We start from the raw sequence: 10,072 nt of genomic DNA on the forward strand, positions 1-10,072 counted from the left end.
AATTAATTTGGATGGTTTCAATGGATTGAGAGGCAGGTCAAGGAAAACAATGACAAAATTAAGGATATCACAGCCAAAACTATAGGATGATTTAAGACAACAATTCAAGAAGAAATTGACAAAATAAACAAAAAATTAGAAATGATACAATAAAAACATAGAAATCCAGAAGATTAATACTAAGATTTCAGAAATAGACAACATATTGAAGAGGCAAAAGAGTAGAATTGCATCAATAGAAGACAAAATTAAAGAGATTGATGACAAACACTTCAATCTACCTTGTTAAGGGATCAGTCAGACAAAAGAACCAAAAGAAAATGTAGGAAGCATAAAACACATGTGGGATACCATCAAGAGAAATAACTTACATGTAATCAGAATTCCAGAACAGGAAGAGACAAATAAAACCATAGAGAAAATTGTTGATCATTTGTTGGAAGAGAATTTCCCTAATATGATGAAAGATGAGAATATATCCATTCAAAAAGTTCAATGAAATGCAAACAGCACAGACCCCAAAAGAAAATCTCCAAGGTGTCATAATCATGCTCACCAAAACAAAGATAAAGAAACAATCATGAAAGCAGCACGGGAAAACAAAAAGTTACCTACAAAGGGCAACAAGTAAAACTAAGCTCTGATTTCTTGGCAGAAACCACACAGGGGAGAAGGCAATGGGATGATATGTATAAAAGCCTGGGTGGGAGGGGATCTCCAACCAAGAATTATATACCCAACAAAACCATCCTCCATATGTGAGGGTGAAATTAGGAGATTTTCAGATAAGCAGAAATTAAGGGAAGACTAAGGAGACTAACCTTGCAAAGGATTTTAAAGGGAGTCCTTCTGATAGATAACCATTATCAGCAAACAACAATTCATGATTAGCACACATGACAACATAACCCAGAAACCAACCCAATTAGAGAAGTATCCTAAGTAAAATAAGCTTACAAGTCTGTAAACAGGAAGCCAGAGACATCAGTTGGTAAATAAGAACAACTACAAACCACATAGAGGGAATAAATATGGTGGTTATAGAACGTCTAAGTGGTAAGGAAGTCAAGAAAACTGTAAGATAGAACAGACTGTTTCAAACTTGGGAAGAAAATAATAAATCACAGGGTAACCTTAAAGGAAAATAATAAACCTTCCTATCAAAAATAAAAAAAAAAAAAAGAGGTCAAGTACAAATATTTAGCAAATACTAAAACAATATCAATGAAGGAGATGATAACACAATTCATAAATAAAATGAGCTCAGCATAGAGAATTATATGGAACAAATAAATCAGCAATGAAAAACACATAAAAAATGACATCAATAAATTCATACTTGTCAATAAATACAGTGAATGTCAATGAATTAAAGGCACCACTCAAGACATGGAGAGTTGTAGACTGGATAAGAAAATATGAACCATTGATATGCTGTCCACAAGAGACTCACTTTAGACACAAGGACAAAAACAGACTAAAAACCAAAGGTTGGAAAAAGATGTACCAAGCAAATGGCAACTAAAAGAGGCCAGGAATGGCAATATCAATTTCTGATAAAACAAACTTTAAGACAAAAATGAGCATAAGGCACGAGGAAGGGCATTATGTAATGGTTAAAACATCAATTGAACAAGAGGACATAACCATAGTAAATATTTATGCACACAATGAAAGAGCCCCAAAATACAAAGAGCAGATTTTAAAAGAATTAAAAAGACAAAGAGATGACGCCAAAGTAATAGTACTCACTGCCATCAAGTCGATTCCGACACATGGTGACCTGTGCTTGGGTTTCCGGGCAGTATCTCTACAGAAGTATGCTTCCCAGTCTTCTTTTTGAGGAGTGGCTGGTGGATTTGGAGCACCACCCTTCTGCTTAGCCTTAGGCACTATGTCACCAGAGATCCTACAGTAATAGTAGGATACTTTAATACACTACTTTCAATAAGAAATAGAATTGAAAGAAACTCAACAAAGATGCAAATGAACTAAATAGTACAATCAATCAACTTCACCTTATACACATCTACAGAGCACTCCACCCAGCAATAGCAAAATATATATCCTTATCTAGGACACATGGAACATTGTCCAGGATAGACTATATGTTAGGCATTGAAAATAATGCAAGGCATCTTCTCAAATCACAATGCTATAAAATTAGAAATCAACACTAGGAAGACCAACAGAAAAAGAAAAAAAAAATGCATGGAAACTGAATAACACCCTCCTCCAAAATGAATGGTTAATAGAATAAAGAAAAAAATGAAGTTAAAAAATTTCTCAAATCAAATGAGAATGCAAACACAACATACCAAAAGCTTTGGGATACAGCAAAAGCAGTGATTACAGGACAATTTATAGGAATATATGCACACATCAAAAAAGAAGAAAGAGCCAAAATCAACAGACACCTTAATCCAACATCTCCAACAATTAGAGTAAGAGCAGCAAATAAAGCTTACAGTCACCAGAAGAAAAGAAATAATAAAGATTTGAGCAGAAATAGATGAAACAGAAAATAGAAAGACAATAGAAAAAAATCAATAAGACTAGAAGTTGGTACTTTGAAAAGAGTAATAAAATTGACAAACCACTTTAACAAAGGAAAGAACAAGAAGATGTAAATAACATGAAAAAGAAATGAAATGGGTGATGTCACAACAGAACCAACATAAATAAAAAGAATAACATCAGGATACTATGAAGAAATGTACTCCAACAAGTTTGAAAACCTAGGAGAAATGGACAGATTTCTAAAAACACACTTACTTAAAGTAACTTAGACTGAGGTAGAAAATTGCAACAGACCCATAACAAAAGAAGAAATTGAATAGCTCATAAAAAAATTTCCAAAAACAACAACAAAAAAAAAACAGTTCCTGGCCCAAATGGTGTCACTAGAGGATCCTATCAATCATTTAGAGATCTAACACCAATCCTACTCAAACTATTCAAGAACACAGGAAAGGATGGAATCCTCTCAAATTCGTTTTATGAAGCAAGCATAACCTTGAAGCCAAATCAAGCAAAGTCAACACTAGAAAGGAAAAGTACAGACCTATATGCCTCATGAATGTAGATGCAAAAATGTTCAACAAAATACTAGCAAATAGATTCCAACAATATATCAAAAATATAATACATCATGAACAAGTGGGATTCATACCAGGTATGCAAGGATGGTTCAACAATAGAAAAACAATCAACGTCATCCACCACATAAATAAAACAAAGGAGAAGAACCACATGATCATATCGATAGATGCAGAAAAAGCATTTGATAAAATCCAAAACCCATCCCTGATAAAAACTCCCAGCAAAATAGGAATAGAAGGGAAATTCCTCAACATAATAATGGGCATTTATACAAAACCAACACCAAACATTATTTTCAATGGAAAGAGACTGAAACCACTCCCTTGCTAACAGGAATGAGACAAGGATGCCCTCTATCTTCACTACTATTCAACACTGTATTGGGAGTCTTGGCCAGTGCAGTAAGGCAAGCAAGGGAAATAAAAAACATTCAAATTGGGAAAGAAGAAGTAAAAAAATCCTTATTTGTAGATGATATGCTCAAGAAATTCAGCATGAAAACTACTGAGACTTATTGAAAGATTTACAACAGTGGCTGGATACAAGATCAACATACAAAAATCAACTAGATTACTCAACACAAGCAAAAGAGGTCTCTTAAAAGGAAATAAGGAAATCAATACCATTTACAATAGTTACGAAAAGGATAAGATATTTGGAAATAAATCTTACCAGGAACACTAAAGACCTATACAAACAAAACTACAAAACACTACTTCAAGAAACTGTAAGAGATCTACATAAATGGAAGAGCATACCTTGTTCATGGATAAGAAGACTGAACACTGCAAATGACAATATTACCCAAAGCAATCTATACTTTCAATGCAATCCTGATCCAGATTCCATCAACATTCTTTAAAGACACAGAAAAAAACAATCACTAATTTTACACGGGAAGTGTGGTAGTTAAGGTTAGGTGTCACCTTGGCTGGGCCTGGTTTTGAGTGGCTGGGCAGCTAGTGGTAGTTATTCCCCATGATGAGACTGGTAATCAACTCCATGGTGGAATCTACAATAAGTAGCTGACTAGCTGCTTTAGGGATGTGGTCTGCTTCCAGTGTATAAGGAGAAGCTTTGAGGAGGGTCTGCAGCTCTTGGCACTCTTGAATCCTGAATGTAGCTGAGTCATTATTCAGCAGCCTGCCATGCTATCTGCTGATCTTGGGACCCTTCATGAATTTGAATCAATGGTCTACCTTGTGGTTTGGTAATAATCAGACTGTACCATTTTTGTTTGTCAACCTTGGGCTTGTCAGCCTCAGCAGCCAGCAGCTACCTGAGTGAAGAAAGCCTCCAGCTCCAGTGGGCCAGAAGCAAGAGGCAGAGTTCAAGTCCAAGGTTGAGGGGCTTTTACTCAGCCCCTAAAGCCTGATATTTTGAACTCAGAATTCTAGCCTACAAAATTATAAGAGAATGAATAAACTCCTATTTGTTAAAGTCATCCCATATGTGGTATCTTCTATTACAGCATCATGAAGTAACCAAACAGCAAGGAAAGATACCTCAGGTAAGCAAAGCACTACTGAAGAAGAACAAAGCAGGAAGTCTCACTGTTTTAGATCCCAAAACCTAATATACACCCACTGTTGTCACAACAACCTGGTATTGTTACAATGACAGACACATAGACCAGTGGAACAGAATTGAGAATCCAGAAATAGATTCATCAACCTATGGTCAGTTGATCTCTGACAAAAGTCCAAAATCCACTCAATAGCGAAGAGATAGTCTCTTTCATAGATGGGGCTGACAAAAAATTTATAGAAAACTGAAACAAAATCCACATTTCACACAATACACAAAAAAGAACTGCAGATGGAACAAAGACTTAAATGTGAAACCTAAAACTATAAAGTTCATCAAAGGAAAAATATAGGCCAACTTAGGGTCTCTAATTTATGGCATAAATAGACTATCTAATACAACCCAAAATATGCAAACAGCAGAAGATAAACTAGATGATTAAAAACCAAACACCAAACACATTGCCATCAAGTCAGATCTGACTCACAGCGACCCCTCCTTGGGTTTCTGAGGCAGTATCACTATGGAAGTAGATTGCTCAATCGTCCTTCCAAGGAGTGGCTGGTAAGTTTGAACTGCCAGCCTTCTGGTTAGCAGTTAAGTGCCTTAGGCCCTATACCACCAGAGCTCCTAAACTAGATGACTGTTGTTGTTGTTGTTGTTATGTGCCATTGAGTCAGCCCTGACTCATAGTGACCCCTCCTTGGGTTTCCAAGGCAGTACCACTACGGAAGTAGGATTGCCCAACCTTCCTTCCGAGGAGTGGCTGGTGGGTTTGAACCACCATCCTTCCAGGACATTCTAAAAATTAAATTCTTATGTGCATCAAAAGACTTCTCCAAAAGAGTAAAAGGAAAACCTACAGAATGGGAAAAAAATATTGGTATTTTGGACAAAGGACTTATCTATAAAATTTATAGAAAACTCCAACACCTCAACATCAAAAAGACAAATAATCCAATTAAAAAATGGGCAAAAGACATAAACAGATACTTCCTCAAAGAAGATATTCAGGCAACCAACAAAAACACGAAAAAATGTTTGCGATCATTAGGCATTAGAGAGATGCAAATCAAAACAATCATGAGATACCATCTCACTCCAGCATTAATAGCAAAGTTCAACAAGACAGAAAATAACAAATGCTGGAGAGGATATGGCCTGTGGGACTGTAAAATGATACCACCACTGTAGAAATCAGTACGGCAATTCTTCAAAAAGTTGAAAGTAGAAATTCCATTTGAGCCAGCAATCCCATTACTAGGTGTATATCCTAAAGAAGTGAGAAGCAGGACATGAACAGATACATGCACTGCTATGTTCTTCACAGCACTATTCACAATAGCAAAGAGACAGAAACAATCTAAGTGCTCATCAACCGAGGAATGGATGCACTAACTGGTACATACACTCAATGGGATACTATATATCCCTAAAGAGCAATGTAGAATCTGGAAAACACCACATAATGTGCGTGGACTTGGAGGACATTATGTTGAGTGAAGTAAGTCAATCACAAAAGGACAAATACTGTTATTTATTAGTCCACTATTGTAAAAAGTCAAGGAAAGGTCAAGGAAGGAAACTCTCTTTGTTGGTTACAAGGGATGGAAGGGGAGAGGAGAGAAAATTTCTAGATAGGCTTTAAAAAAAAAAGATACACACATATATATAAAGCTTATTAGTAGTTATCAGGGGTAGGAGGGAGGGGGAAAGGAAGATTTCGTTTTGGGACATTGTGTTTATGCTAATAGGTGGTGGGATATTTTGGAAAAGGATAGCAATAATGGTGGCACAGCCTGGAAATGTAATCAATGTCCTTAAGCTGTAAATGTGGAGGTTATGTTGGCAAATGTCTTGTTGTGTATATTTTCACCGCAATAAAAGTAAAAAAAAAAAAGGAGTCAAGTTATTTTAGGAAAATCATATAGTTAATGAAAGAATTGAATTTCTGACTTCCATGATAAGACTTGTTTTGAAATAACTTGCTCTAGAAACTGATCCAGTATTTTTGGCTCTATTCATGCTTCTTGTTTCCATATATAGAAAAGTTTTCAAGAGAAAGAAAAAGCTGAACTATAAGGTTCTGACTTATAAGAAAGGGTTAGTTATAAACGGAGGGGAAGGTCTGCTCCTTTGATGGAAAATGAGCTGACTAGCTGCATATCACAGAGTCAATGGGATTCTAAGTCTCCTCTACCCAGCAAAACTGCAAGGGAATAAAATAAACCTATGAAACTGCCAACATACTTGCATACAGCCCAGCAGAGTTCAATACTCTGAGAGACAAAACTTCTCTGGAAGAACAAAGGCAGAAAGGGAAAAGCTCTGAGCTCCTGGGAAATCAGAAGGAAGATGAACTACTCTTTTAGCTCAAAATCTAGTACCTGAAAACCAGCTACTGGATATGAAAAAAAATGTTCTTCAGTTCAGAGGATCACAAATTACAGTGATCCAATGACAGCCCCCACAAGACCAGAGTCCAAGTACGGGTAACAGGTACCCAGAATTAATGGGTACAGATGAGCCCTGAGAACAGTTGGTATGCCGGAAGTGATAGGAGGTTGTTCCTTCCATCTTTGAGTTTTCAGTAAAAATTGAGACACGGTAGAGCTCCAACAAATAAATACATTAATAAGATGCAGCTATGTGTAACAATTACCTTGCACCATTCCATTTCCACATAGTCTCATTTTACTGCTTTTTGATTCATCCCCATTGTTCAAGTGACAAATCAATAATTTCCATTGCTAATTTCACTGGTTTTTCCTCAATCTCCTCTTTAGGTTGGACCTTAAATACAGATATACACAGCCTAGTGCCCCTATTTCTTTCTCTTCACTCACTAACTCAACTAATTCACTTGGAAAAGTAAGATCAAACCTGTCTAGCCCAATTTGTTCTTTACAAACCAAGTTGTTTATTACAGTTTTGTTACTCCCTGCACAGGTAGCACCTTTTTTTCTTCCAATTTTGGTTCCATCACTTTATCAGAATTTGAAGCCAGATATACCAAAAACCAAACCAAACTCACCACCGTCGGGTCAATTCTGATTCACAGCAACCCCCATTGGCTTTCCAAGGCAGTAAATCTTTACAAAAGTAGAATGCCCAGTCTTGTTTCCGTAGACTGGCTGGTAGGTTTGAACCACCAATCTTCTGGTTAGCAGTCAGATGTGTTAGGGACTGTGCTACCAGAGATAGATATGGTAGTTGATAAGCACCAAGATGACCAGTAAGGCTTTTTGCTCCTGTTGATATTTATTTACTTTCTTCGTATTTCTCTGCATAAGAATGGGAGAAGGGGTTCTTTTAAAGTCTGTTCAGATTGATCTTCATTTATAAGTGAATACTGATGACAAATATGAAGAAATTTATATTACAATTAGTGAAACAGAAACAAAACATGGGGGGGGGGTCATAGGAAATTATAAGTACCCACTCTTTTAAAGACATGTGCCCACTTCCTGCCTCCATTTCTTCCTTCCTTCTTTCCCTCTTTCCTTCTCCCTCTCTCTTGCTGTCACTTCCTTTCTCTATTATATTCAACAAGCAATGATCATCACTATGGTGAGATCCTGAAAATCAAAAGTAGAAAAAATGTCATCCTTAGGAGTCTTCCCAAGTCTGTATTTCCATTAACAAGAATTTACTTAGTCCTGTGATGTAATGGAAACAATACAGAATTTGAAAGCAGAAAACAACAGCAATTATTCCAAGTTCAGTTAACAGATCTGAATTGTTATGTCCTTTTTGGTAACATTAATTAAAAGTTAACACAGTGAGGTGGTGGAGAAAGAGGGCTCCTGAAGTCAGATTGCATGAATTCCAAATCAGTCACCATTATGTATTTCAGTGTGATCTTGGAAAGTTACTGGTGTCATTACTGGAAAACTGAATAAGAACAGTATCTTCCAAACTGCGTTGAGAAAATTGAACAAGCCTGCTCAAGTATCTCAACACTTGAGATAGAGGAAGAGCCCCATAAATGGTGGCATTAACACAAGAACACCCTTGAAAATACTTCACAGAATGAAAAGTGCCATCAAAATTTCAGCTCAGTTAAAATTATTTTATAGGAGATATGGAACAACCAAAGGCTTAATATATAAAGAGATGAAACACGTGTGCTTGTCCCTGCTCTGAAAATAATGCATAAATGGATAACAAGACAGGATATATTTGTATAAGAGTACATACCAAGATGGTGCCTAAGGCACTTGACTGCTAACCAGAAGGCTGGCAGTTCAAAGCCACCAGCCACTCCTTGGAAGGAAGGTTGGGCAATCTACTTCTGTAGTGATACCACCTCAGAAACCCAAGGAGGGGTCACTATGAATCAGCATCTGACTCCACAGCACATAACAACCATAACAACAAACATACCCAATGGGTGAAATCTGTCCTTCTAATAAATCCATGTTCCAGGAAGTGAGAGGGGAAAGGGTAGGAATGTAATGGAAGCAAAATCAGAGGTTAACAGGGTGCACTGGATCAAGGGGAGTGCTATTAGAGTGGAGAAGAAGAAAATGGGTTTGGGGAAGATAGAAAGGGAGCAGATTTTATTGGGCCTAAATAACAAGAGTATAATTACTTTTATAGGTAGTCAGGAGATCCTGAAGTTCAGAGACTCTGGGTGCAGAAAGAAGGTGAGGAAAAAAGGAGGAATCAATTTGGTGTGCTAGAAATATTAACTTGGCAGGGGTGTATATGGATATATGGAGTTTAGACTGGTCAGAGGAGACACCAGAGCAAGGCAGTAGCTATGAGGCAATCCCAGCACTTCATCTTGATTAGGTGTCATGAACTGACCCCCTACAAATATAATCTAAGCCAATTAGTATGTATGTGTGTATGTGCATGTGTGCTCATACATACATGTTTTGTGCAACAAAATCTCTCCCTCAGAGAATACAAGGTTATATCTGTAATACAAGATTGCATTGGCTGTATAATTATATGTTGTTGTTGTTATGTGCCATTGAGTCAGACCCTACTCACAGCGACCCTTCCTTGGGTTTCCGAGGCAGTATCACTATGGAAGTACATTGCCTAACCTTCCTTCTGAGCAGTGGCTGGTGGGTTTGAACCACCAGCCTTCTGGTTAGTAGTCAAGTGGCTTAGGCACTATGTTGCCAGAGCTCCTATATAATTATATAGCCAACATAAAATATTAAATTAATATACAATAAAATAGTCTTATATTTGTAGAGGTACTGCCTTGCCAACTGTGTACAACTCAAATATTTTCTTACTGTATAAATTCCAGTTAAAGTGAAAATATAAAAGAGAAAAAGTAAACATAAATGAAATTATTCTCTTCTAGTAATTATAGTATTTATTTTTAGTAATAATGTTGTTGTTGTTGTTGTTATGTGCCGTCGAGTCGGCCCCGACTCATAGCGACCCCTCCTTGGGTTTCCGAGGCAGTATCACTACGGAA

The sequence above is a fragment of the Orycteropus afer genome, unplaced genomic scaffold, assembly GCF_000298275.1.
Source record: "Orycteropus afer afer isolate SDZICR_OR568_19922 unplaced genomic scaffold, OryAfe1.0 scaffold00003, whole genome shotgun sequence".
In the NCBI taxonomy this organism is placed as follows: Eukaryota; Metazoa; Chordata; class Mammalia; order Tubulidentata; family Orycteropodidae; genus Orycteropus; species Orycteropus afer.